At 41.7% G+C, this 27,940-nt stretch overlaps 1 protein-coding gene across 8 annotated transcripts in view; it reads left to right on the top strand.

Moving 5' to 3' along the window:
* FHIT (fragile histidine triad diadenosine triphosphatase) overlaps positions 1 to 27,940 on the top strand; it is a 1,426,527-nt gene that overhangs the window by 1,348,224 nt on the left and 50,363 nt on the right. The gene's annotated exons all lie outside the window — the stretch shown is intronic.

Below are 27,940 nucleotides of genomic sequence, written 5' to 3'. Positions count from 1 at the left end.
GATGCTCCAGTGACCTTGTGCAGGTCACTTACCCACTTGGAACCTCACTGTACTCACCTGTACAATGAGGATGGTGAAATCTGCCTTCCAGAATTGTCAGAAGGAATTGATGGGGTCGAGCATAGAAGATGCCAGGTGTTACACCTGGCATCGATATAGAGTATTTAATAAGTATTGGTTCTTCCTACTATTTAATAAAAAAACTTTATTCTGCTTTCACTGCAGCAGTAGTGAAGAGCTGCTATTTTTTTTTCTTTCTTTAAAGAGTACATTTTCACTTATTTATGGAAACCAAACATCCAGAATGTACAAAGAAGAAAATAACAATCATCCATGTGCTTACCACCCAGAATTAACCATGCCTCATATATTGGTGGATTTGCATTTGCATCTAGCCTATTTCCAAAAAATCATTCTTGATTATGTAAAAAATAATAATATAACCATCAAAAGAAATTGTTAAAAAGTAGTACATTGCAGAAAATGAGAGACACACATTTACATCCTGCCATGATTCCACTGGGTATGAGTCATCTAAGGCAGCCTTACATGCACCATGGATAAAAGGATGGGTGCTTCCTAAAGGATTATGGGGTTCCTGTGAGGATTACATGAGCACAGAAGTAGCATGGGCCTGACACATAGTGCTCACCAGGTGTTGGGCCAGAGGAGTTAGCATAGCAGCATACTGTAAATGGCAGGCCCAATTGTGCAATTCTTTAGAGTAGTTTCTGGATAGCATTTAGTGGGTATCTAGTATTCAAGTTGGACCTCAGACTCAAAGGTCTCCTGTTCATCCTCAATTTGCAAAGAAATGTTCAACACCTCTTGTGGCAAGCAAGAAAGGGGGAGATGATGGTGAGTTGTGCTTCAGCTCTGCCATTTTTGACTGAATGATAATAGATGAGTCACTCTGAGCCTCTGGTTTCTCATCGGCAAGATGCAAACAGTTCTGCCAGCCTCTCATGATCCTTGGGAATGTTGTGCGCTGATGCATGGAGAGCTCCACAGTGAAGTCAAGAAATGTCAGTCCCTCTCCTCTCTTCATCTCTCCCTCTCCCCCTCTTCCCCTCCTGCTCCACCTCTTTTTGGTTTTGGTTTAACACTGAGCAAGGAATGCTCACAACGTGCTTACACAGTCCTCCTGGTTACATTTTAGACCCTGCCTATTTTCCTGAGTATTCCTCTGATCCTGATTCTATAGTTAATGAGTATTGATTGTGACATCTGTGTTCACCAGAGGCCCAAGAAGGGGGTACACATGTTGGCTGCCTCTGGTTAACAACTCAGCTGAAGGCAGGAAGCAAATTAGCTGTTAGAAGTGGTCCTTTGCACCTGAAATTCATTATAGATTTTAACCCATTTTGAAAATGCATCTTTATGAACCAGAGTAAAAGCCTGGGGCCGCTTGGTGAGAAACCCATTTTGCTTAGTGCTTAAAAAATCTGGCGCTGCCTGGTTCCTTGAGCTTTGCTAAAATTTGCTATAGCTGCTTTTTACCATAAAGCAGGTGTCAAGTGAAGACTCTGTGTATGTTTATGATCATTATGTTGTATTAAAGAGTTGCACTGAGTTCCAGAATGAGAACAAGAATATTGCATATTCCTTTACCTGCAAAGCAATTAAATTATTGTCTGACATGTTTATAGCTCCAGAACCAGTAATCAGCTTTTAGTCTGAATAGAGGATGTGGTGTTATAATCCAGTGCTTTGCTGAGAGGTTCACATTTAGCATTTGCATTTGATAATTTAATTTAAATAATACTGAGTGAGTACAGTTACAGTTCTTGGCAATTGTCAGAGTCACAGGAAAAAAAAGGCAATGCACAAACTGATTTTTTGTAAATAATTTTGTATTCCTGAATGGTTTTTACTTCCTTGTTATTAACCTCTGCTGCCCTCACTGAATAAACCAGAAAATGGTAGTAGCGTCTAAAGTCACAAGTATTATGTCTCTCTTTGTTCCCTTTTCCCTCTTCCTATGGAAACAATATCTGAGCAATCTCCAAATTTCCATGAGACTGTGAAAGGCTGGCAGTGAACCATTAAAAAAAAATCCCCCCAAAGGGACTTTTTTCTTGCAAGATGCCTTTATGTATTAAAGATCAATTTTCTGATAAGATTCTCTGTTCCAGAGAATATTTGGTAATTTTAGCAAAAGTAAGTACTTGCCACAGGAATAGTGAATCTCAAGTTAATGCCCAATAATATCACAAACTAAATGAAAGAAGTTGCAAAATGAGTCAGTTCTCTCTAACATTCCCCTCCAAAAATAGTTTTTGGAATGATTTCAGGGTTTTTTAAAGTTTTTTTAATGTTTATTTATTTTTGGGGGAGGGGTGGAGGGAGAGGGCAGAGAGAGAGGGAGACACAGAGTCTGAAGCAGGCTCTGGGCTATCAGACAGAGATTGACACGGGGCTTGAACTCACAAACGGCTAGATCTGACCTGAGCTGAAATCAAGAGTCAGGCGCTCAACCAACTGAGCCACCCAGGTGTCCCCCGCCATGCTTTTTTTTCTTTAATTAAAAAAAAAATTTAATGTTTATTTATTTTTGAGAGAGAGAGAGAGCGCGCGCACGAGTAGGGGAGGGGCAGAGAGAGAGGGAGACACAGAGTCCAAAGCAGGCTGCAGGCTCTGAGTTATCAGCACAGAGCCCTACACGGGGCCCGAACCCACAAACGATGAGATCATGACCTGAGCCAAAGTTGGAAGCTCAACCTACTGAGCCACCAGGTGCCCCTAAGATTTTCTTTTATACTTTCTTGCTATCAAGATTTCTTTTTCACAGGATATATTTATTTTAGGGCAAAGTGTCCCATTGGTTTCAAAACGTGAATCTTTAGTAACAACTTCAAATTGTTGTGATTTCTACCTTTTCCCTTCTACTTACCAGGCACAAAATAACGCACGCAGATTACCCCCATCTGTTTGAAAATCATAGACCTTGAGAAAGGAAGTGCATGTATTTTGCCACTAACCAATGTTTTTTTGGAAGGCATTCCTTCTCCATTTTGCATGGCATTGTAACCATGACCAATATGAACTGTCTCAGCTTTGTCAGGCACCAACTCTTGATTAGGAGTCCGGAAGATCCAATGACTTCGTTCATTTTTACGGTGACTGTCTGTGCCTTTTCACCTGAAATACTAATCAGTTGCAAACATTGCACACATCCGCCTACATAAGCCGTCAAAGGAAGATTCCTATACCATAGAATGACATTTTCCAACAGACACCATTTAGAACTGAGTTAAATAGATATATCTTCATAGATTTCCTAGTGTTTCTAATCCGTGGGAATCTTCCCAGGGAAGGAAATGAAGTAATTGCAAAGATGTGCCTCTTTCCTCTGGTATTTAGAATTAGCCTGGCTGGCCATGTGTAAGCCTTGCTGAGAGCACACCAGTGTAGCTGGGGTTTAGACAAGGCCTCCCATTTATACCTTAAATGTGTCTGGGAAAGAACACCTTGAATTGCCCCAATGCATGTTGAGAGGTCTCTCTTTCCACTAAAGAATAACCCTTACTCTCTGTTGGCCATGGCAGTAGGTAGTTTTCATCCATAATCTCTTTCAAATATTCCAACCACCAAAAACCCCATCAATCCCCATTTTCCACATGCTGAAACTGAATAGTAGAGAGGTTAGCTGACTTGCCCATGGTCATGCTGTTGGGAGCAAAAGAGCTGAGATTAAATGCAGGGTTTCCCATTCCAAAATCCCATGCTGTTTGCATGTCCTCACTTACTCCAGCCACTTCTTGTGTGTGTGTATCAGCCAATGTCCATTAATGTATAATATTTCTAAGCATGTCTGTAGCCTTGACCTTTGGTCAGTATTGATCACCTTGAATCCTTATCTGGTATGTTTGATTATGAAAATAGTTGTTAGTATCTAAGTAGCAATGATGCAGCCATACATGGAGACTTGTGTGTTTGAATAACTCCCAGAATCATAGGATTCATGTGACCAGAAAGTGAGCCCATGGTTTGTTTGTTTTTTAATGTTTATTTATTTTTGAGAGAGAGAGAGAGAGTGCAGAGAGTGGAAAAGAGAGAGGGAGACACAGAATCTGAAGCAGGCTCCAAGTTCTAAGCTGTCAGCACAGAGACCAATGCAGAGCTTGAACCCATGAACCACGAGATCATGACCTGAGCTGAAGTCAGATGCTTAACCAACTGAGCCACCCAGGCACCCTGGAATTGAGCCCTTGGTTTAATCTTCTTCCCTCCCACTATCTAGCTTTCCTGGTCAAAACTTACCAAAATCACATAACCCTGTACTGAATTCTACTTTAGTTCACCTTGATTTCGACCTTGAGTGATTAAGCCAATGACACAGAGGTGATCAAACATCTGTGGGCAGTGTAGACACAACCCCTTCTTTGTCTTAGGTCTTTCTGAGCAATTTCAGATGTAGTAGCTCTTAACCCCCTTTAGGGGGTTAATATTATACATCAAAGAGAAGACTTGAGAGAAGCCTTTTCATCTGGGGGGCTATTGCTTTGAAATATTTCCCAGCAGAGAGGCTCCAAGAAATGGAACCATAGCATTCAAGAAGCAATCACCAAAACACAGGTTGCCAGCTGTGAAGGGCCATGAGCAGCTTTCCAGGCAAGTTTAATATACTTGTGATAGTAAATGTTCTTCACAGGAACAGGCCTGATAAAATCCTGCGAACATGGGTACTTTATCATCACAAATGTAACAATTTTCATTTGTTTTAATTCCATGATTAGTTCTGTTAACAAAAATGTCTATTTAAACTATTTAAGACGCCCACTAAAATTCTCTAATATTAATTTCATGGAAAAATTCCAACAGAACTATATTAGTTTTTCCCCCATTAAGGTAACATTATGGACTTTTAATGGAGCTCTCAGCTATAATGGTTTTTATTGACCTAATTATTAAATGAATTAAAATTTGTCTCACCGCCTTCAAAATTATGTAATAGCAGCATCAGAGGGAGTGCCATGGTTGGTTACCAAGGGGTAAAAAAGGAGAGTTCCTGAACTATACACACCCTTTATATGAGGAAATATCAATGATACTGTTGCTTCATTGAACGTATTTGCCTTTCACTATTTAAGATACTTCTAATACCAAAAGGATACTTTGCGGTGAGTGAGTTATACTGCCCTACATGGGAAACTTCAGCTTTTGCTTCCTTGCTCTTAATGCTTGTCTCTTGGGATGACTTCCACAAATAATTTAGAATTTTACTGGGGCACCTGGGTGGCTCAGTTGGCTAAGTGTTCAACTTCAGCTCAGGTCATGATCTCACAGTTCATGAGCTTGAGCCCTGCATTGAGCCTCATGCTGACCACTCGGAGCCTGGAGCCTGCTTTGGATGCTGTCTCTCTGTTTCTCTGTCTCTCTCTCTCTCTCTCTCTCTCTCTGCCCCTGCCTTGCTTGTGCTCTCTCTCTCTCTCTCAAAAATAAACATTAAAATAAAAGGCATTTTAACAATGATATTAATTATATGATATAACCTTTGAGGAGGTTTTTACAAATGAGTTTTTAGCTCAAAACTAATATGGTCAGTGAAATAAATTGAAATAGCACAGAGGGAAGAGAGTAAAATATCAAACCCAACTGTCCAGAAATACTGCTGTTAAAAGTGTGAGGAAGCTGTTTGTACATTATCAATCTCTGCCTTCTAATATTTGACATTTCTTTGGCACAGATAGCAAATAAGTGACACCCCTGTCCCTAATTCCGTCTCCCTGTTCCAAGGCAGACATCACTAAACGATTGCTGCACCCTTTCTCACTGAGCCATGCAATCTGGGATTTATCTCGGGCCTGTGCTTCAGATAAACCTGTCTACTAAGACTTGACATGGGAATTGAAACCTATTTTGTATCCTTGATAGTCACAATTTATAAAGTATGCTCCTAGACAAATACATATGAATCTCATTTGCTCATCAAGGAAATCCTGTGAGCAAAGGAGAAACTTATCAGTCCTAGTTAGCAGACCAAATCCCAAGACTCTGTAAGGAAGGTACTAAATCAGGGCATATAGCTGGTGAGGAGGAGTAAATTAGAATGAAAAGGCACAGCTCCTGACTCCTGCTCTATTGATTGCTCTGTCGGGCTTTCATTCTTTCATTCTACACGTATTTATCGAGCACTTTCTATGTGTCAGGCACAAGATAATCAGCAATGAGCGAAGCAGGCCTGGTCTCTGCCCTCAAGGAATTTCCATTCTGGTGAAGACAGATAATAAACTCACAAATAAATAACATGATTTTAGGTAGCAATGGATACTATGAAGAAAATAATTGGATAGACATAGCTTCACAGGTTCAGGGAGTTGCAGGGAAGTTCTCCCTGAAGACTGACATTTGAGTGGAAATCCAGCAGAAGAAGGATCCATGATGAAGACTCTTGGGAACAAAATGTGAAACAGAAGCAGAGGGAGAGAAGCTGATGCAAAAGGTTGAGGATAGAAGGAGTCCCATGTGTTCAAGAGATACCTGAGAATAGGTCTTGGGGGAGAAGGAAAGAGGTAGGCTGGGGCCAGATCATGCAGGGCCAGGGTAAGGGGTTTGGATTTTAGTTTTCTTTTATTGGACACTTAGAAGAGAGCATTAAGTACAGAGCAACCCAACCCAGTGCACGTTGAGCACAGAGTGGAGACATTGTGGCTGGCCTCCACAGCAACATCTACCCAGTCACTAGACACAGTTTTGTCTTGAATGCAAACTAGAGCAAACCAGGTCTTGCTGTCAGTACACACTCCTACGCAGGGCTCCCTGTCCCTACCTCCTCCCCACAGCCACGGACTGGAGCATATACAAGGACCACAGGGCAGGACATTCAGTAGAGATTCTGAGAGAGAAAGAAATGAAGAAAAGTTCATTGTGTGTCATACAAAACTTGAATAATGCACAGCTTCATGCAAGGAAATAGGTATATAAACCCGTTGGAGCTAAAAAGAGAAGGCTTGCCTTCCAGTCACCATTTAGTTTTTTTTGTTTTGTTTTGTTTTGTTTTGTTTTGTTTTGTTTTTGCCAGATGGCAGTTTTATGGTTTTATTAACACAAATGAGATGTGCACATAAGCTGTCTATTTATTTTTTTCACCGCATAGCCTGGCATTGGATTGGTGACCCTGATGTCCAGCTGGGTTTGTTTCCACAATGGCTTTGTTCTTGGAAGAGACATTGTGAGCATAAACCTCAAGTTCTGGCCCTTGAATCTTCCTCATACCCTGCTGTTACTGCCTCTGGGTTTCCGCCGGTTGTGCTCGATATTGACATATCATTTTGACTGGTGCCAGATGAACTTCTTGATCCTCTTTTGAATGATCTTGGGCTTTATCAGAGGTCTGAGAACGGCAGTGATGCAGCGTAGGAGAGGGGTATCACCCCTGCGGGCAACGCTAAGAAAGATAAGGGTCTACGGCCACCACTTCTGATTGAATGTAGCTCTCTTCTTCTTGGTGGGGACATCTCTTTGAACATAGTCCTTAACACACTATTAAATTCACCCTCATTGTGCTGTTTTGGTTTGTTTTAATCGCTATATACTTTCTGAGGTAGCATTATTTTCATAAAAATAATAAGAGCCGTTGTCATTACCATTAACAATATCTGCAGTCTGCTGAGTAATGTCTATATGCCAGACACTGTGCTAAGTGCTTTCACTGCATTCTCTCAACCTTCTGAGTAGTTACTATTATTATGCTGTTTTACAAAGGCGGAAATTTAGCCACAGGAAGATTAACTAGAACTTACCCAAGATCATCCAGAGAGGGAAGATAGAGTCCAGGAGATTTAACTTCACCAAAAAAGGACCCTCACATATATTGTCAAATGAAAGAGTGTGCATGAGTTTGGGAGTAAACTAGGACTGAGTTGGAGACCTGTGACAGTTTCTTCAACTGTAATCCAGGGGTTATGACAGCACTGACTTCAAAGTGTTTGGTGGAATGAAATGAGATATAATTAAACACATAGGAGGGTGCCTAGCGCACAATAAATGTGCCCCACAAACCATGTCATGTGGGCACTAGGCCTTGGTGCCCTGACATGCAAGTTAATAGTAGCTGTCTCGGAGGACCCTTGAGGACATGATAGTTTGCAAAGTTCTTAACACAGCACCTGGTATTTTCCTCTGCACCCTGTAAATACTGGGGGAGGGGGGTGGCGCTCATGCTAATCTAAGAACAAATGATGTCTTGAATTTGTAACACCCGTTGCAAACCAAAGTAGCAATTGGGGAGATCTCTTCTGTACTCATCATTTCTGAAACAGGAAAAAACTCGGTTATTGATAACATGAGTGCATCTGAAATCAACTTGTGGTAATGCTAATGAGCTGACACATTTTAACTCTGTCTGATACTGTTTCAGAAGGAGACATTTGTGCTGCAGTGGACAAATTTAGTGCAAGACCTTTGAAGGAAAGTCTGATGTGTGATATTTAGTATAAGTCAGCTTCTGATAACAGTATGTTCTAGAGAATTACAGATGTTCTCAAATCACATAATATTTCTCTAAAAAACTGTGTGTGATATTTATCTGATAGAGCATCTGGCATGACGGAGAGTGTGAGTTTCTTTTTTCCTGATTTAAAAACACCACCAATACTGCAGATCTCTGGCTGAGCTCATCTGAAACATCCTGCATATGTGGCAGTGAGATTAATAGATTCCAGAATTGTGTCCCATGCTCACCAAGGGTTCATGTTAATGTGAAATGCAGTTGGGAAGTGCTGTGGCCTGTATCTGCCTTGTTCTTGAGGATTCTCGGGGGCCAGGCCAGGGCTGAGGGCACTGCTGAACCTGAATGAGGAAGAAAACAGGATTGCTGCCTTCATTGGGCTTGCTCTCAAGCACCAGGTCTTTTTCTCTCTGAAGTTATGCCCCCATTAAGGACAAAGAAATAGAAAGGTTTCCTCTTTCAAATGAGGCAGCAAGGCAATAACTTCCCTCCAAAGGTTTTACCTGTCCCCTAATCTCACCAAGGTCGTGTAAATTCTGCATTTCCTTAAATTATTCTCTGGCCATGCTCTGAAGCAAGGCTTCACTGAATTCTTGCAATGACTGGGCTTCTGGTAGGCAGCATAGGAGTGGGGAGGGGAGGGTTTGGTGAGTGCTGTTCTGGAAGCTCGAAGGCTCCGGTTATCTCTGGCACTAGCCATGTGACCTTGGGCAAGGCCTGGCTCTCCTTGTCATCTAAGGCACATGAGGGACTTGGACACAGCTTCCCTTCATCTGTAACACCGTGTCAACACCAACTTTGCCCTTCCCCTCTGGAGACAGACACTTGATGTGCAAATTCCTTCTGGCCTGTAATGACGAATGGCTGCTTCTTTATTTAGCCTGCAAATTCCCCTTCTTTGTTTGTAATGACCATCTAAAATAGAAGTTCTTATGCTGGAGTCCCCAGATAGACCCTTAAATGAGATGCAAAAGCTGCAATATAGGTGAAATATTTAAGGGGCCAGGGGAAAGCTTTATGATTTTCATTTATTTATTCAGTAAATATTGAACACCTATTATCTTCCAGGCAATGAGCTAAGCAAGGGAAATAAAATGGTGATCTGGGCAGATACAGTCCCTGACCTTCCAGAGCCTCCTTTGTAATCAGGAAGATTCTAGAAATGAGTAAATGGGCGATCATGGTGTGGTAGGAAAGAGGTATAGTGGGTTCACGGGAAACACATAAGCTGCTACAGGAGCTTGGGAGAAGGGCTCCTCACCCAGACACGATCAGATTTTCACAGGAGTTCAGACCTAGAGAAACAAAAAAGAATAAATGCCTCAGAAATAAAGGGAAATTGACATGATGCTAGTATGAGCATACATGAAGAAGTGATGACAGGTGGACAGATACACTTGAGATGTTAATTCATGGCTAATAAGGCACTCAGCATTGCAAAGTTTGGCTTAAAAGCTTTAAATGATCATTGCCATCACAATCATAGCTAATGCATATTGAGCTCTTAGTATGTACCAGGTTCTTGCTAAGCATTTAACATCAGTTATCTGATTTAATCTTCACAAAATATCTGTGAGAAAGTCATATAGTCTGGCTTTATACATGAGAACGCAAGGGCTCATGGATATTAAATTATCAAGGTCCTCCAGCCAAAAAAAATAAAAATAAAAAGTAGCAAATCTGGGATTTAAATTCAGGTCTGGGTGATTCTTAAGCTTAGCACAAGTGTAGATTTTTGGATAATGGGGAGGGTGTACCTGGAAACTTCACCTTCCAAATAGTTGCAGAAGCACGTTTTCTTGGGGCTTTGTATCTTTTGGATCAAATCTAAGGCCAGGCCTTAGATTTAAAAACAAAAATCAAACGTCAATACCATCTGTTTCTCCTCACAGTGGAAGACATTGTCTTCTGGGCAGGCTTTGAGAGGCCCTCAATTACCAGCTCAAATTGAGATGGTTTAGTACACTTGTCTCTGGCCCAAAACCAGTCATGGAGTTCAAAGAAGCAGCAAAGCTCTAAGGGGCTTATTAAAAATTTAACATTTCCAAAGCATGTGGGATTGTTAATTCCATTTCCACAGAAATGCTGGCATAATGATTGAGACCTAGTCACTGTAGGAATGCCAAAATGTGAAATCCATTGTGTAGTGGCATGGTCCCCACTGTCTTATTGTAAGCCGCTGTAAGATCCTCTTTATCTGGCAGAGCACCTTACTCTTTCTCTTACAATTGACATTGACACCTCCACATCCAGAGTGTCTGTATTATCTATTCCTTCTCTTATGAGAGTTTGATCCAAAAGATACAAAGCCCCTTAGCTTTTATGGATAGTCTTACTCCCCAAACACCTGGGGATGTCCTTGCCCTAAGAAGTAGGCTGGTTTGTCATTCAACAAGCTTTTACTAAGGGCAGGGGATATAGAAGGGAGTTAGCCCATGCTCTCAAGAAGCCATGGCCAGTAATCAAAATTCTTTCAAGGAAGGAGGAAGGATTTATTTGTTCATGTAACTGAAATTCTAATGGTAGAGTTGATTCAGGCATGGCTGGATCTGGAAGCATAAGCAATGTCACTTCATGTCTCTCTACTTCTTTCACACAGCTTCTTCCCAAGGAAGGTAATGTGAACACCAGCAGTTCACATTAGATTAGATTAATTAGGATTACATCCTATTAGGTTATAGTGGAACGAATGTTTTTCCCAGCAATGCTTATTAAAATTTTGCACAGAAAACTCTGGTCCAACTTGAGTTACATACCCATTGCTGAACCAGGAACCACGGCCAGAGGGATAGGTGCTCTGAGCAACCAGATCTAGATCCTGAGTCCATGTGTGAGGCCATGTAGAAACAATTCCATCCCAAGCACAAAGAATACAATAGTTTCTTACAAGGGAAAGGGGTGCCATACACAGAAGATTGCAGAAGGAAAGCTGTGTATACAAAACACAGAGGGATGGGTGTAAAGCATTAATGGAGCCCAGAAAAGTAGGGAGAAAGCTCAGAATTGCGTCCCAGAGGGGTTGGTATTTGAACAGAGTCACAGGGTAAATAGTCACAAATAGAACAGGAGAGTGACCTGTAATTTATTCCTGCTTTGGCTAATGCTCCCATAGTAAATGACCTGGGAAAATCATTCATTCATTCAAAAGAAGTTCACAAAGCATCTACCAGCCAAGTTAGTGCTGTAGCTGCAGTAATGGACAAGACAGAAGCTGCTGTGCTTCTCATGTATATTACAGTCTAGAACGGTGACAAGCCCTTAATAATTGCACAAATGATAAAACAGCTATCCTTAGGAGTGCTTAAGAAGGAAAGATCACTATGCTAGTGTCAAAGTATACCTATGCCTTGCATTTCAGTTTCCTGAACCATAACATGGAAAAGAAGATTCTTACGTCGCTCTCCCATAACCAATCAATAGCACATAACACAGTGAGGAAGGCAGATAAATTGGTTTACACACACGTATGCATGCATGCACACAAGAAAAGCAGAAAACACGTTGAAATAGTAAAACTTAGGGACACATCTGCTCCGGTACTTAGATGGCTTATTGAGTATCACCTTAAAATACATCATTTTCTTACTACCCAAAAGATTCCTTTGTCCTTACCCTCTTAGTGTTCCCAATTGAATGCTTATATTTTTATACCCAAAGTCCTTAAACCATTGTATCTACATTCAGTATAAACACCATCATCTACCTTTTGTTATTTCCTCCTGTCAAGCATTTTGGGGGTCAACAAACATTTTTTTTTGTCCTGATAGGAATGGAAAACTTGGCATGGTGCTCTTAAACTACTGACTCTATTATTTAGTAATTGAAATTGATTATACTCTTTTGTAACCATCCTGATCGTTAAAAAGATTCCATTGTAGAATCTGCCCTTGTAGGTATTTCAAGTGGAATTTACCTGCCCATTTGTACACACCTGAAAATCGAAATGGAGAGCAGATATAAGCCACATGTGCAGATGACACAGCTGTAATGAAATGGCATTTGCAACGGGAGCCTCTCTATGAGGGATGGCAGAAGTGTGCCATGTTTGCCTGGATTCTCTTGTACCCGGTGGCTTCGATTCTTTATTAAATGAAAGCCAGATTGCTTATGGTTACCATTTTTAATGGGTTCATTCTCCAAGGTAGCTCATAAAGGCCCACTAATAAATCAAAGAGCCCTTTTAATCAGAATTTCAAGGGATACTACAACGTTGCTGATGCATTAATGAATTAGGAGCCCTGGAAGCTAGGTTCATAATTTTTTCTGAAGTCTCGACTCCCTGTCCTATATGTGTGTGTGTGTGTGTGTGTGTGTGTGTGTGTATCTACACACATATATATGTATATGTATGTATATGTACATATACATATATATGTGTATGTGTGTATATATATATATATATATATATGTATGTATATATATACTTCCTCCTTCCCCCACCACCCCCCCCAAGAAAGAGAGACTCGAAAAGGAAGTTGGGGATAAATGTCTCAGTGTCAAAGCTAGCAATGTGTCTTCCACAAGACAAAGTGAGTTACTAGGAGAAAAATTCCCAAATGATTTAAAAGATACCATTTAAATTCTATTAGAATTTTTTGAAATAAAAGGCAGTGAGTTAAGTGAGAATAAGATGTAAACCTTCCTGCAATATTTGATTGCTAATGAACAGAAAGCATTAATCTTAGCAACAGAAAGAGAAAAATGCATAGCGGTTTTCATTAAATCAAGTAAATGATTAAATGAGTTAGTCAGTAGAAACCATTTTAATTTTCTGAATGTGAAATGTGTAGCTTATAACAAATAAATTCAAAGCACCTTTCTAAGCAAGTTTTGCCTATAAAAAAATGTGGGTTATAAAGATGTTTGGTATTTTCTTCTTTATAGATAGTCAATATTTTAATGCAGTGACATTAATTGTGCAGAATGAAATGCCCCTACTATCTGGGCTTAAAAAAAGTTGGCATCCAGTGCAACGTCCCTAATGGATCTTCAACACTATTACAAAATGATTGATTGTTGTCATAGTCATTTTAGCAGCTTTCAGAGCTGTTATATTTTTAATTAAATTGGCTGTGAATTTCATAAGTGGCAAAGGTTGATAAACTATCGCTTGGTACAATATTACTATTCTTCTCAGTGTGGCTGTCATAGTTTGTACGTTTATGTGCATAATCTTAACATTCCATAAGTCTCTTTGGTCCCAGGCATTGATCTGCAAGATTACTTGCTGTTTGGAGATGGGGGAAGAAATGTAAAAATTAACTCAGCAAAGCACATGATTCTGAGGTATTACTTGAACAGAGAGGAGATCTAGCCTCGCAACCCCACTGTCAGTTGGCTTGCCATCCTCCCTTGCTTGCACCTCATCGACATGGAGAAGCAGACATGGTTAGTAGGTCAGAGTGCCTATTCTTCCACCAATAGGTTGTGAGAGGCTCCTCTGAGCCAGGCCCAGGGCTGAATGCTGTGAACACAAGCATGAGTCTAGATGGAGCCCCAGGCACTGATCCATCTGAACAAATAGGGTCCAACTCAGAGAAGTGCTCTGAAGGAAAGTGCTCATCTATAATGAAGGAGGCTACTAAGTCACAGGTGCAGGCAAGGCTCCTCTGAACAGGTGGCCCTGGAGCTGAGATCTGAAGGTGGGAGAGCAGACAACAACACAAGGAGGGGGAAGAAGTGTGTTCCCAGCTAGCGAGCACCATGTGCATGGGCTCTGGGGTACCAAGGAACAATTTCAAGACCTGAAAGAAGGCAGTGGGCTGGAACCCAGAGCAAGGGTAAGGTGGGGAGGGGAGTGCTTTTAGCCATGGACACAGTGCCTGCATTTCCAGGAAGCCCCAGGGAATTGACTGACAACCATCGGGATAGCTATCAAAATGGTTCCATCAAGGCAAAATGCCCCACTCTTATGTATATGACTTCTATTGGCCATGAGAGAATCTGGGTTTGTATCCCAGCTGAGCTGACCGACTCTGGCAAGATACATAATCTCTGACCCTCGGTTCCCACACTTGTCTAGTGGGGCTAATAATAGTGCCTCTATCACTGGGTTGCAAGGATTATGTTATCCTTCATGCAGTGCTGCATGTGGTTTATGGCTTGTAGGAAGTACCTAATCCATAGTAACTGTCTTAGAACAAGTGAAGTAATCAAGATATAGTGAATGGATTTTCTTATTGTCCCTTTGTAGCAAAAGAAAATGGGGTTTCACTTTTTATAAAGAGGCAGATGCCTCTGAAATGGGCTTGAATTTCCTTCTACCTCTTGGTCAGCTTTTGCGCATGAGAAATTTCTCATTAGGCTACTAGCTCTTCATGAGTAACCTCCCATTGATTTGTGTATTCAGCTAGTTATGGGTACCTGACAACCAGCTAGAAATGTCCAAAGCCCACAGATAGTAAAGGTTTGACCTCAACTCATAGAAGGCAGTGTTCTGGCTTTAGTTCAACATTGTTCATCATAGAAAAAATTCAAGCTTTGGAATCACACAGACCTAGGGCTCCATCCTGGCTGAGACACTTATTGTCTGTGAGAGCTTGAGCAAATTATCCGTTGTGAACCTCATTTTTCTCAACAGCAAAATGAAGCTAATTCTATTAATTATATTGGATGTTATGCAGTTTACCTAAAAGAAGGCAAAATGCCTGACCTATAGCAAACACCCACAGTTGTGGCTCTTCTAATTATGTAGCTCAACCTACTGATCATTTCCACTGAATTCACCATTATGTGGGGGCTGGGGCAAGTGTAGTGGGGACTGAATCCCATTTGGTTATGAAGCCTTTATTTCTAAGGCGGACAAAGTAGATGTCATTTTCTGCACTGCACAAATGACCTCCACATCCTCCTATAAAACTTTTTGGGTTTGGATACATGATTACTTCAATGAGACATTCACAACAACAACTACAGAACAGCTTAGAATATCAGGGGACCCTCAGAAGACCAATGAGTATACAGGGATATCGTATTAGTTAGTAAAAATTGTGCATGGAGTAAACATGGCAGTTACTTTCAGTGGCATAATCTCCATAGTTTCCAACAAGAGGCTGGCAAATTGCAAAGGAGGGAAAAGAATATCTCAGTTTTCCTACTTTGAGGTTACAGATGAGCCACAGAGCTACCATTTGTATTTGCAGGCGATTTCAATCATTCTGCATACACACTCACCCTGGCAACATTTCAAAGCATTATTCCACATTACGGTAGTATTTTATCATGCGTCACAAGTCTGCCACAGTTCTCTCCTTGGCAAGAAAGTGCTCCAGGCTAAGTATCAGATTTTGTCAGTAGGAAAAAAGGAATTGTTACAATCCAGAAGTGGCTGGGGAAACATACCTTCAAGTGCTACAAATTTGTAAAGGTAAAGCTCCAGTAGAAAGAAAGACTAGGGACAAGCAAGCTTATGTTCTGTTGGTTTCTGTATGTTCTTTGCTATGTTCCCCGCTTGGGCACTAGACCCAGCTGGGGCAACCTACAAATTCTCATGCTCACAATGGAGGGGGAGATGGAAGTTGCACCCCGAGTAATTTACATCATCTGGTCTTTTGTGTCTGTCACCCAGGGAGGTGGGTTCATATCCTCACTGACATGGATTATCTGGTCACCTCATTCTGCCTTTCTCTTGGTGAGACCCGGGGCTGGCTTGAAAAGGATTGTGTGCTTCTCTCCATTTCATCCATCCAATCAAGACATATTTATTTGGCATCTTGTCTCTGCCAAGCCTTTACCAGACACTGGAAACCACAGTGAAGATGACAGACATAAGCCCAGAACTTACAGGTGTCATGTCGGAGCCTATGAGGGGTGTCCAGGGTCCTAGGGAAGCACATGGGTGAGGCATTGACTCAGATTTTGGTGGGGCGACATTTACATCAAATTCCAAAGGACACATGAATGATTACAAGGAACAACCCAGTTCCTCCTGTCCCTACCTGCCTCCAGTTCTTAGCCTGTCTGAGGGACAGGTGAAACTGGGATATGAAAGAGCATGGTACAAATTCAAATACCTCCTTATTTCCCAAATATCAGCCAGTAATCACAGTTTCTGCCATGTATAGGAACCACTTTTACTGTGATTTATGTTGCTTCAAATCAACTTCCTTTTTCTACCTGAAAACATTCATGGAAAAAGAAATGGCTGTATCATTCTTGTAACAGAAGAGTGGTAGAACGTGCTATAAATAGAAGGCAACTACAAAAGTAAACATAATGAAAAATAAAACGGTGTTATTAACTTTCATCGGGATGCTGCTATTTGAGCCTGAGGCCTGTTCTCTTCTGGTACAAAAAAATGGGAGATCATCAAGCCTTAGAGCAGGTGTGAAGGACAAAGGAGCATCAAACTCAGCACAATCCTGGAAAGAGCACAAGGAGAAGGGGATGTTGAAACTAAACAATCACTGTGAGATTCTGCATGCTTTAAGGTCATGACTCTGTGTGACCTAAAACCACCTGTGTACCTCCAAAGGAACATGTCCCACAAGCGGTCCAGGGGAATGAGAACATGAAGTTGCATGCAATGCAGGGAAAGAGATAATGAAATGAGTGGATTTGCAGGCCTTGCTAAGGAGTTTGGATTTCATCCTGAAAGGTTGGAAAGCCAGGGAAGCAAGCAGATGGCTGGTTGGCATGGTCTGACTTGCATTTCAGAAAGACCCCTCACCTGCAGAGGGTGGGGGCCAGGGATGGACCGTGAAGAGCAAGCTGGAAGAAAGGGTATGCAGGGAGGCTTTGGAAGAACCCAGAGGTAAGAAGACAGTGGCAAAAACTAGAAAAGTGAATGTGGGGAGGGAGAGAAGGAAAAGAAACCTATAAAACTTCTTGATTAAGTGAACATAGCAGATACTCAAAATGTTTTCTAAATGATGTGGCTCTAGACCTTTAGAAAAAGCCAGGTCAGTCCACCTGGTCTACCAGCTTTTGGCCAAGAATCCATAATCTCTCAACTCATCCCTCTTGCCCTCCCCAGGCCTCCTTCCTACATCCTGCTATGGGTCTCATTGTTCTTTGAGATCCCTCTGCAGTGAGGTCTGCAAACTAGGCCTGAGAGTTGATAATGATGTAGTGCCTCTGGGTTCCTCATGGGGTCTGGGAAGTTCTCAGTTTCTCACATTATCTCCCACTTGTGGCACGGCATCAGTTTTAACCATGGTAATTTTATGCCCAGGGGAAATTTGGCAATGTACAGAGACATTTGTGGATGTCACAAGTGGTGGGGAGGGGTGTGTTAGTCACATCAAGCAGGTGGAGACTAAGGATGCTGGTGAACATCCTACAATGCACAAAACGACCCCCACAACTGAGCATTAACTGACCAATAATGCCAATAGTGCCTGAGTTTGAGGACCCCTGGCAGGACATTGGCAACACCAAAAAGCGTTGCATGATGGCAGAGAAAGAAGGCTATAGAGGGGCAACTGCTTCTATCAGAACACTATTATTTGCATTGAATAGACTGTGTGCCATTACAGGTGTGTGCACTAGGGGAGAGAGGGAGGTTGAGGGTGAGGAAGCACTGCTTCCTCTGAGTTTAACAGTATTGGGATCAGACCCAAGGCTGGGCAGCCAGTTGGAAGACAGCAGCCAAAAGCAAGCCCTGCTCTCTCAGACACGTAGGGCTGCTGGAGTGCTCCCGTGAGGACAGGAGAGGCTGTGGGGTGAGTATCCAGGCAGATCAGGTGTATCCACGGGAGGAGCTCTTTCAGCCGAGCACCCCAGCAGGTGTATTTAAATTCCAGGAATCTTCCCACTGCTTTGGCTAGTCTCCAAGCCTGCCCAGGAAACAAACATCTCTGTTTTCAGAGGATGGTAGCAATAATGACTTTTTCCTGGGTTGGGGGTGGGGGGAATGACAGAAAGATAAATACTTTGTAAATCACTGCATGTCTCCTGCCAGCAAGCTTTGAGTCTATTTGTGAAACATTTATCTCCTTGTATACTCACCGACACACCCCAAATTATCATTTAGTTAATAAACCTAATAGCCTGAGGTATGCCAATCAATAAGAAAGAATGCAGAAAGCTGAATCTGAGGCATCATGGTATTGAACTATCTGCAGAAAGCTATGAGATCTTCCTCTATAGTGAACATGCTTCCAGTCCACTGGGATACTAAGAGGAGCTGATATGTTCTTATCGTATTTGGGAAGTTAGAGAAATAGTATATGCAGACATTCAGTTCTAATTCATGAATGAGATGGACATTGAATTTCTCTTTATTCAAGGAATGTAGAGTCTGTGAATAAGAATGGATGGGCTTTCATGCAAACTGGAGGCTCTGTTTCACTTCTGTGGACAGGAGCAACTCTGTCTTCATCAGGTGCACACAACAATCCAGTAGTTGACTACATAAGCAAATATTTTTAGGGAAAAGCCCCTCTGAATAAATATATAGGCATATTGAAAGACTTTTATATACTTCTTTAGGAATCAGGCAGATCTAGTAGACAAAGTTAGGATGTGTAAGTAGACAACTTCAGAGTCCTACTCTTCACTATAAATTGGAAAAGCCTGATTTTTCTCTCCCTTGCTCCCCTCCACATTTCCTCTGTGAGTGTTGCTGGGATGTCTCTGGAAGCTAGGTGTTAGATAAATGCATATTTGGAGCTTAGGTGCTTATAGCAAAGATATCCTGCTTGGTTTGGGCACCAAAGTCCATTGATGGGTTCAACATTCCCATCCTAACTGTGGAAGTAAATGGCAACTCCCAAAGGACCTTCTCCCATGGACTGCATCTTTTTTTTTCTTGAGTTTCCCTTACAAGGGAACACAGAATCCTCATTTAGGAGCAGATGGAGGTAAATACCCTGGGTTCACTGTCCAGCAAATGCATCCAGGCTGACTTCACTGATCAATATTGCACAGTGAGAATACCACTAAAATTCATTAGCAGGACTAAATCCATAACTTTTGCCATCCCTGAGACCACTGGGAGTACTTCCTTTGTTTACTCTTGGGCCAGGGATTATCCTTTCCTTGAATTATAGTGAAATCTGTCTTAAGTGATCACCTAGGGACCATCCAAAATTGGTAACTTGGTAGAGGTTGAACTTTAGCTAAAGGTCAAACAAAATTCTCTGGAAACCTTAGGGGTTGCTTAAAGGTGAAAGAAAAAGTTGAAATGAAAATTGACTTAATCCCTGGTTTATGAACCAACTAGCACAGCCAAGCAAGCTGAGGGATGCATTCAGCTCATAAATGCATCTTGACTTATCTTTCTGAAATGCCTCATCCTTTCTGTCAAGTGCCATAGCCTTTCTGGCTTGTTAATCATATGCCTAGAAATGCTTTTATTTTCCAAGGATGCTCATACATTTTGAAAACCTTGTGCTGTGTGTTTGTGACCCATGAAAGGGGTGATGTTACATACCATCTCAGTCAGGCTCTTCTCACCACCCAGAGAATGGGAGCCACCAAATGCCTTGAAGATCCTAAGTGTCTTTACCTGGGAAGTGTAAATTGGCTTAACTAACATCAGAACATCCATTCAGTGTAGTAAGGACTTTTTAGAGGAAGAGATCCATATTCTGTTATACAAAGAATTATCTTTATATTGTATCATAGAGACATAGCATAGAAAATTTAAAAAATATAATCTATCTTTTGATACTCTATAAAGTACTCAGAGTAGAATTTTAAGCAATCTTGAGGTAGCTCTGGAACTTCCAGGCTAAAGCTAAGAAGGCAAAGAACAAAGGAAGATGGACCAGTGTACTTTCCTTATTCCTTCCTGTAAATAGAGAAAGAACCAGATACATTAGGTCCACATCCCAATGGTGACACGTTTTGTAGCTTGGATTGATCACTGTAACCCACTCAGCCTCTATTTCTTTATCTGTAACAGGACAAGCAATAATAATCCATATAGATGGCATCTATTAAACACTTAGATATCATATCCTAGACTGGCCAGAGACTTCATAGATAGTATATCTTGATGAATTCCCACCATAAGATTTGTGTGAGTAATGGTATTTCCATTGGAGGTGGTAAGAGTGTCCGTGAAATATTTGTCAAAAATACAAACTCTGCAGGAATGCTGAGGACCTTCAGTGACATGGTAAGTGAAAGTCACAGCGCAGCCTGCCTGCTGCCTAAGGGTATTTCCATGACAGTCAGTTTTATTCCTATGTTTCCCTGGGACCATGCATTTCACAGTCTTTGCACTGTGATGATATGGGAGTTTCCCTACTATTTGTAGATTCCTCACATATTATTTAAACAGTGCTGAGTGCTGGGAGCACAGTGAGCCTCTGAACAGATGTGTTTTGTGCTGGCTGTGTTTAGCGTCACAGGCTCTGTTGTGCAATCCAGGTCCAGGTGAAACAGAGGTAGAGGAAAAGGAATTAGGGAGATGGCCCTCGTGGGTGAAGCACGCTGCCTTAAGGATTTCTTGGTATGGAAGCAAGATTAACTCAGTACGCCCAGTTCAGGATATGTAGGCTTTTTGTTGTTCCATATTAATGTTAATGTTATTGGGGCAATCTAGTTGATTTCTGTACAGAAGAAACTGGCATTCTGAAACAAGTATGTTTTCCTGAAGTGAAGCCATCCATACCCTCTGTGCCTTCCTCCTATAACAAAGACTTCTGTGTGTTAATGGTAATGGAGCCAGTGCAGGTCACAGGTTTGAATCAGCTCAGCTCAGTATCCTAATTGAAGACTCCCTGGAAACCAGGTGGACAGCCGCCACAAAGGCAACCTTTGGAGACAGCCCAGAAATGGCATACATACCTGAAGGTTTGATTCTGTTGTCTCCAGCTTCCTGGAGCCTGGCTCTTGGTATTTGTCCAGAACAACTACCGCTCTTCCCTTAACAATATTTAATTTCTGATCACAGCTGTTGTTTCCAAAAGCACCCCAGAGCAAGAATGGCACACAATGATGCCATCTTCTTTCTAGAAATCCTTTCTTATGTCCAAGCTCATGAGCCAACAGCTAAATGAAAAATGCTTCACGAAGGCCTACAAACTTGGACACAGCTTTCCTCCCTGACTGATGTCATAGTGACGCCAAGTTATTAGCTTAACCTGCAGTCAGGATAACTAATTACTGGTCTGCATCCTCTTCCTTTCTAACAGTGGTGTGATGCTGGAAATCCTATCCTTTACCAATAATGGCAATTCCACCATCTCCTTAGCCATTTTCAGTTATTCTTCATCGGGTGAAGTACATTCAACTCCATATAATTGTGAGGTTTCTTACAAAAGCTGGTTGATTAGTGGACTGAAACAAAAGAATAATGGGAACTTCAGGTCCACACCTCAAGTCTACTCAGTGTCTTCTAAGAGCTTTAGAGGGGATTTAAGGTTAATAATAAATCTAGATGTTTCAACTAATGAATGGATAAAGAAATTGTGGTTTATATACAAAATGGAGTACTACATGGCAATGAAAAAGAATGAAATATGTCCCTTTGTAGCAACGTGGATGGAACTGGAGAGTGTGATGCTAAGTGAAATAAGCCATACAGAGAAAGACAGATATCATATGTTTTCACTCTTATGTGGATCCTGAGAAACTTAACAGAAACCCATGGGGGAGGGGAAGGAAAAAAAAAGAGGTTAGAGTGGGAGAGAGCCAAAGCATAAGAGACTCTTAAAAACTGAGAACAAACTGTGGGTTGATGGGGGGTGGGAGGGAGGGGAGGGTGGGTGATGGGTATTGAGGAGGGCACCTTTTGGGATGAGCACTGGGTGTTGTATGGAAACCAATTTGACAATAAATTTCATATATTGAAAAATGAATAAATAAATAAATAAATAAATAAATCTAGATGTTTCTATACAAGACCCTGATTATTCTAAAGCCTACTTTTCTATATGATAGGTCTAAAGAAATTCATACAAAATAAGAGCCTGTCAAATTATAAGAGTTTGTCAAATTATAGCCCACATGCTAATCAAACCCACTGCTTGCTTTTGTAAATAAAGTTTTATTTGAACATAGCCATGATTTTGTGTTGTCTGTAGTGCTTTTGCACTACAACAGCAGTGTTGAGTATTTGCAACACAAATGGTAGGCCTGCAGAGCCTAAAATATTCACTCTCTGGCCCTTTCTATAAAAAATAGAGTACTTATCCCTGCCCTATCCTAAAATAGGGACGAAGGGGTTAAATAACATGCTACAACACACACTCTGTGAGGGCAGAGATCATGGCAGTTTGTTTACCTGTATAGCCCCAGGGTCTCATGGGTAACACTCAACACAGGAAAGGCATTAGATTTCCTTCCACTCTCTAGAAGTTCCCTTCACTTTTATTCTTTATCCACGCCCCATCCCCACTGACTATAGGATAGGAATCTCAGTATCATCATCTGCCTTCAATCTTACTTCCTCTATTTGCATTTTGTCAGCTTATAATCAAATGGTAAACAAATTATCTTTTTTAAGAAAAAAATTTAGAGAGAGAGGGGAGAGTAGGAGAGGGGTAGAGGAAGAGAGAGGCAATCTTAAGCGGGCTCTACACTCAGTGCGGAGCCCAATGTGAGGCTCAGTCCCACAACCCTGGGATCATGACCTAAGCCAAAATCAAGAGTCAGATGCTCAACCAACTGAGCTACCTAGGTGCCCCTAAACTAACGCTCTTAATGCCCCTTACAGTTCTGGGCTCTGGGGGATACAGTATGAACAAGAAGCCAGATCATACCCAAATCTTCAAAGAGATTACTCTCGTGGGAAAGACAGACAAAAACAAGTAAACGCACAAACATTCATCATCTCAGATAGCGAGAGGAAACAAGGTAATATGATAACAGTATTTGTGCTGGAGCAAATGAATTTTGATAGAGGTATCAGAGAAGCTTTACCAAAGAGAGAACATTTCCCTTGATAACTAAAAGGTGAGAGGCAAGTCTCGGGAAACCTAGGGACAGAGAATTTTCAACGCAGAATAAATAGGGATGGAGAAAGCCGTAAGTCTAAGATAAGCTTGGCATTCTCAGAAAATGTAAAGAAGGCCAGGGGGCCTGGAGCATTGGTGAACAGGCAGAAGGAGCTGTGGTTACAAAGGCAGGTGGTGTCCTAGAAGTCTTGTAGACCTGGTATGAGATTAGAGTTGTAGGGTATTATTATAAAAGGAAATGGCATGATCTAAGTTGTACAAGGATCCCTTTGGCTGAGCTGGAAGAAGGCACAGGTGCAAACAAGGGAATCGATTGGGAGGTTATCACAGTGTTTTGTAATAGATCATGGTACAGTGGAGGTGAAGAGAAGTGGGCCATTTGGCAGCATGTCTTTTTTGTTGATGAAATACAGCAGGTCAGTTGTGTTGATGGAGTTGACTATGAGGGCTCAGAGACTAAAAACTAACTCCTGTTATTTATCTTGAGTAACCAGCTGGATGATTAGCAATATTTATAGGAAAACTGGCATAGGATGGGGAAGGTACTAGTCAGGTGTTTTCTTTTGGTTATCAGAAATATGAGGTTTTTGCTGCATATGTAAGAGCAATCATCAGGGAACTTGTTGAATACACAGGGTTGGAGCTCATTAGAGAGTTCCAGGATAGAAACAAATTTGGGAGCCATGGATATGGTGTTTAGAGCCATGGCCTTAAATGGGATCATGTGAGTGGTTAGGGGAGCAAAGTAAATTGTTGAGTATCAAGGTCAGGCAGATACTTCCAGGTTGGGTATGAGAGAGTAGAAAAACTTTGCAGACAAAGGGCACTCTTAGTGCAAAGGGCCCGATGTGGACCACAATTGGAGAATGTAGCTGGAGAATGGTGAGTGTGGGAGAGATTAGAGCAAGATGGGGTTAGAAGGGAGTTTGGATTTTATTCCATGTGTGATGGGATGACAGGAGCCCAAGATTGTCAGTTATAGGGCTTAAGAATCTGAGCTCTAGAGAAAGGATGCCTGCAATTGTCTACCATTTCTGCTGCTTCCTGGGCCAGGTAACCTTTTTGTGCTACAGTTCTATCATCTGTAATATAGAGGATGGTACTACACTCTACTGCACAGGGCTCTTGTGAAGATTAAATAAAATAATGTATGAAATGTGCTTCCATCAGTGCTGAGCATACAGTAAATGCTCAGTAAGTGTCTGCTCTAATTATTACTGGAGAGGATCACATGATCTGACTTACTGTTCAGTGATGCTGGACTCTACAGTCTCAAGAGTAGAAACAAGAGTAGGAAGTGGTTGTGGTCATCTAGGGGAGAGATGGGCCTGTCTTTAAATCCCACCTCTTTCCGTGACTTTTCCATGATAGACACCATTCTGTCTACCTTGTTCTTTGGCTGTCAGAGCCAGTCATACCCTTATTTTGCACCTAGCATGTGAAATGTCCTATATTGTTCTTCTCTCATATCTCTGTGACTAAGTCAGGAGCCTCTCAAGAAATGTACCCTGTCTTTGGCCCTTCCATCGCATTCCTGATCAGCACATGATGGCGATAACGCATAGCCATCACCCCCAATGAGGAGAAAAACAATAGTCTGTGTCAGCATGTAGCATCAGGAACTTATGCAGACCACAGCACATTCCCTAGGACACGTCCAAGTTGTAGAACAGGAGAAACAGAAAAGCTGTGGGACTCCAGCCTGAGTGCCTTGAGAAGCCAGCCAAGAGGAAGGCTCACTCCCTGAGCTGGGAGTGAGGCAGAGGGAGTGGGGGCATAGGTAGGGATGGCGCCTCAGCAGGCATAGAGTTTTCAGGCTCATTTACATCCTGCAGATATGTGCAAAGAGCTGGACAGGCAATTCAAATTCATTTTTGAGGTCACAGCACCAAACTTGGGCTGTGTTAGCTCCCAGAGCCATTAATGGAGTAATGTGTTCTCTCACTGTGAGTGGGAATCAAAAAGACTTTAATGGGGCTTCATTAGATCCATCTGTCCATCCATCACCACTTGACTGAAGAAACAGGAACACCCCTAACTAATTAGATTTATCCTAATCCCCTTTCTGCCTCGTCAGTCCTCCTCAGAGGCCATCTGTGGGTTTAGAGTTCAGACCCTTAAGAATTATGCTAATCAGTCTTTTTCTAATTTAAAATGTTCATCTGATGGCCATGATTTGAAACTTCTTGCTGTGACAAATGGGAATCCATTGTAAGATTTTGTGCTAATTTTAAACACCCTCATCCTCTGAAGTGCCACATAATGGACCATTTCTAAGAAAATAGGTGAAGATCATACAGTCTTGGAGCTGGACGGTTAGTAAGAAAACCAGAGTCAGCATTGGGGAGAATTTTATTTTTTTTTTTAATACAAGTAGGATTTGCTTTCATTTGTAGTCTCAAAAAGGAAGGTGCCTGAATTATTAAGCATGGGAATGGATTGTATATTTTGGTGGTGCGGCCACTGGTGTGTAAAATGTAGGGGAGAACCAATTCACAGAGGTAGGTGCCCAGAGGGAAATTATTTAGTAGATTTTCATACCCCTTGCATCCTCTGGAGCCTGTGGCCTGGTCATTAGAGGCTGGTATGGAATGTTAAACAGACTTCTGTGCAGAGAGGTCATCCCACATTGCAGTGGTTTGAACCTGGCAGGAGAAAGGGCACTTTCTGACATAGCACAGTGACATTTCCCTTAGAACCTAAACACCCCAGGGGCGCCCGGGTGGCGCAGTCGGTTGAGCATCTGACTTCAGCCAGGTCACGATCTCGCGGTCTGTGAGTTCGAGCCCCGCATCAGGCTCTGGGCTGATGGCTCGGAGCCTGGAGCCTGTTTCCGATTCTGTGTCTCCCTCTCTCTCTGCCCCTCCCCCGTTCATGCTCTGCCTCTCTCTGTCCCAAAAATAAATAAACTTTGAAAAAAAATTATAAAAAAAAAAAAAAAGAACCTAAACACCACAGGCCTTTAGTGGGATGAATACCAATCATCAGCTTTGGTATAAGGTGGTCAAAACGGAGCGCTCCATGGAAAGACTGATACTACATTAACTACTTGTTGAGTGAATAGCAGAGAGTTGTAACTGGGAATTATAGCCCAGAGTGGCACTTCCCAAACTGAAACATGCCCATAAATCTCTTGGATCTTGTGAAAATAATTTTGATTCAATAGGTCTGGGATGGAGTTTAAGAATCTGCATTTCTAGCAAGCTTCTAGGTGACAGTGACACTGCTGGTCTAGAGACCACACTTGGTGTAGCAGGGGAGGTTAAGAGTTTAGGGAGCAGGAAGAACCAGGTTCAAGTCCTGACCATTTACTGGTCAGGAAGCCTTAGGCAAATTACTTTCCCTCTGTACCTCTTTCATTCAACAAATATTTACTGACTTTCTACTATTCACCAGAAACTGAGCTCACTGAAATAGCTGAATCAAGATAGAAAATGTCCCTGCTCCCCTAGTTTTTTTTTTAATTTTTAATGTTTATTTTTGAAAAAGAGAGAGATTGAGAGAGAGAGAGAAAGAGAGAGAGCTGGAGAAGGGGAGGGACAGAAAAAGGGACATATAGAATCTGAAGTAGTAGAATCTGAGCTGTCAGCACAGAGCCCGATGTGGGGCTCAAACCCAGGAACTGTGAGATCATGACCTGAGCCAAAGTTGGATGCTCAACTATCTGAGCCACCCAGGCGTCCCTTCCCTGGGATTTTTAATCTGGTGGGGTGACAGATAAGAAAAAAGGTAAAGCAAAAATGTGTAATTATGGCCTGTGATCATTGCTAGCAATGATAGCAATGGTGGTTAATGTTTCTTGAGAACCTAGTAGGTGCAAGGCTTTATAGAATTTCATATACATCAACTGATTTAACCTTTAAAGATGCTCTATAACATAGCTATCCCTATCCTTGTTTTCAGATACAGATATTGAGGCACAGATGTGAAGTATCTTGCCCAACCTCTTGTACTGACTGGTGGTAGTGACATGATTTTGAGCCAGACCCTCTACCTCTGGAATCCATGCTCTTGACTAGGGTTGGCAAACTTTTCCTGTAAAGGGCCAGGTAGTAAATATTTTAGACTCTGTAAGCCATTCAGTTTTTTGTTGCACCTACCTAATTCTGCCCTTGGAGCACAAAAGTTGTCACAGACAATATGTGAGGAGTAAGAATGAGTATATTCCAATAACAGTGCATTTACCACAGTGGCACTGGGCCCCATTCAACCAGTTGGCTATAGTTTACTGACACTGGTTCCTGATCATTATCCTCAACCAGGTTCTGAGATTTTAAGCAGTCCTGTACAATATAAATACAATGTCAGCTGCATGGGTACTGTTAAACCTTAGAGTAGCCATGTTTAAAAAAAAAAGATAAAATGTAAAATTATTTTTTTAAGTTTATTTATTTTTGAGAGTGAGAAAGACAGAGCACGAATAGGGGAGGGGCAGAGAGAGAGGCAGACACAATCTGAAGCAGGCTCCAGGCGCTGAAGTGATGGCACAGAGCCTAATGTGGGGCTCTCACTGACCATGAGATCATGACCTGAGCCAAACTCTGATGCTTAACCAAATGAGCCACCTAGGTGTCCACCCATAAAAAGATAAAATTTTAATGTATTTTAATTTAACCTGAAATATACAAAATATTATTTC

This window comes from Prionailurus viverrinus, chromosome A2 (genome assembly GCF_022837055.1).
Source record: "Prionailurus viverrinus isolate Anna chromosome A2, UM_Priviv_1.0, whole genome shotgun sequence".
In the NCBI taxonomy this organism is placed as follows: Eukaryota; Metazoa; Chordata; class Mammalia; order Carnivora; family Felidae; genus Prionailurus; species Prionailurus viverrinus.
Note: the sequence above shows the minus strand (reverse complement) of the source record. Positions and strands in the feature narration are given on the sequence as shown.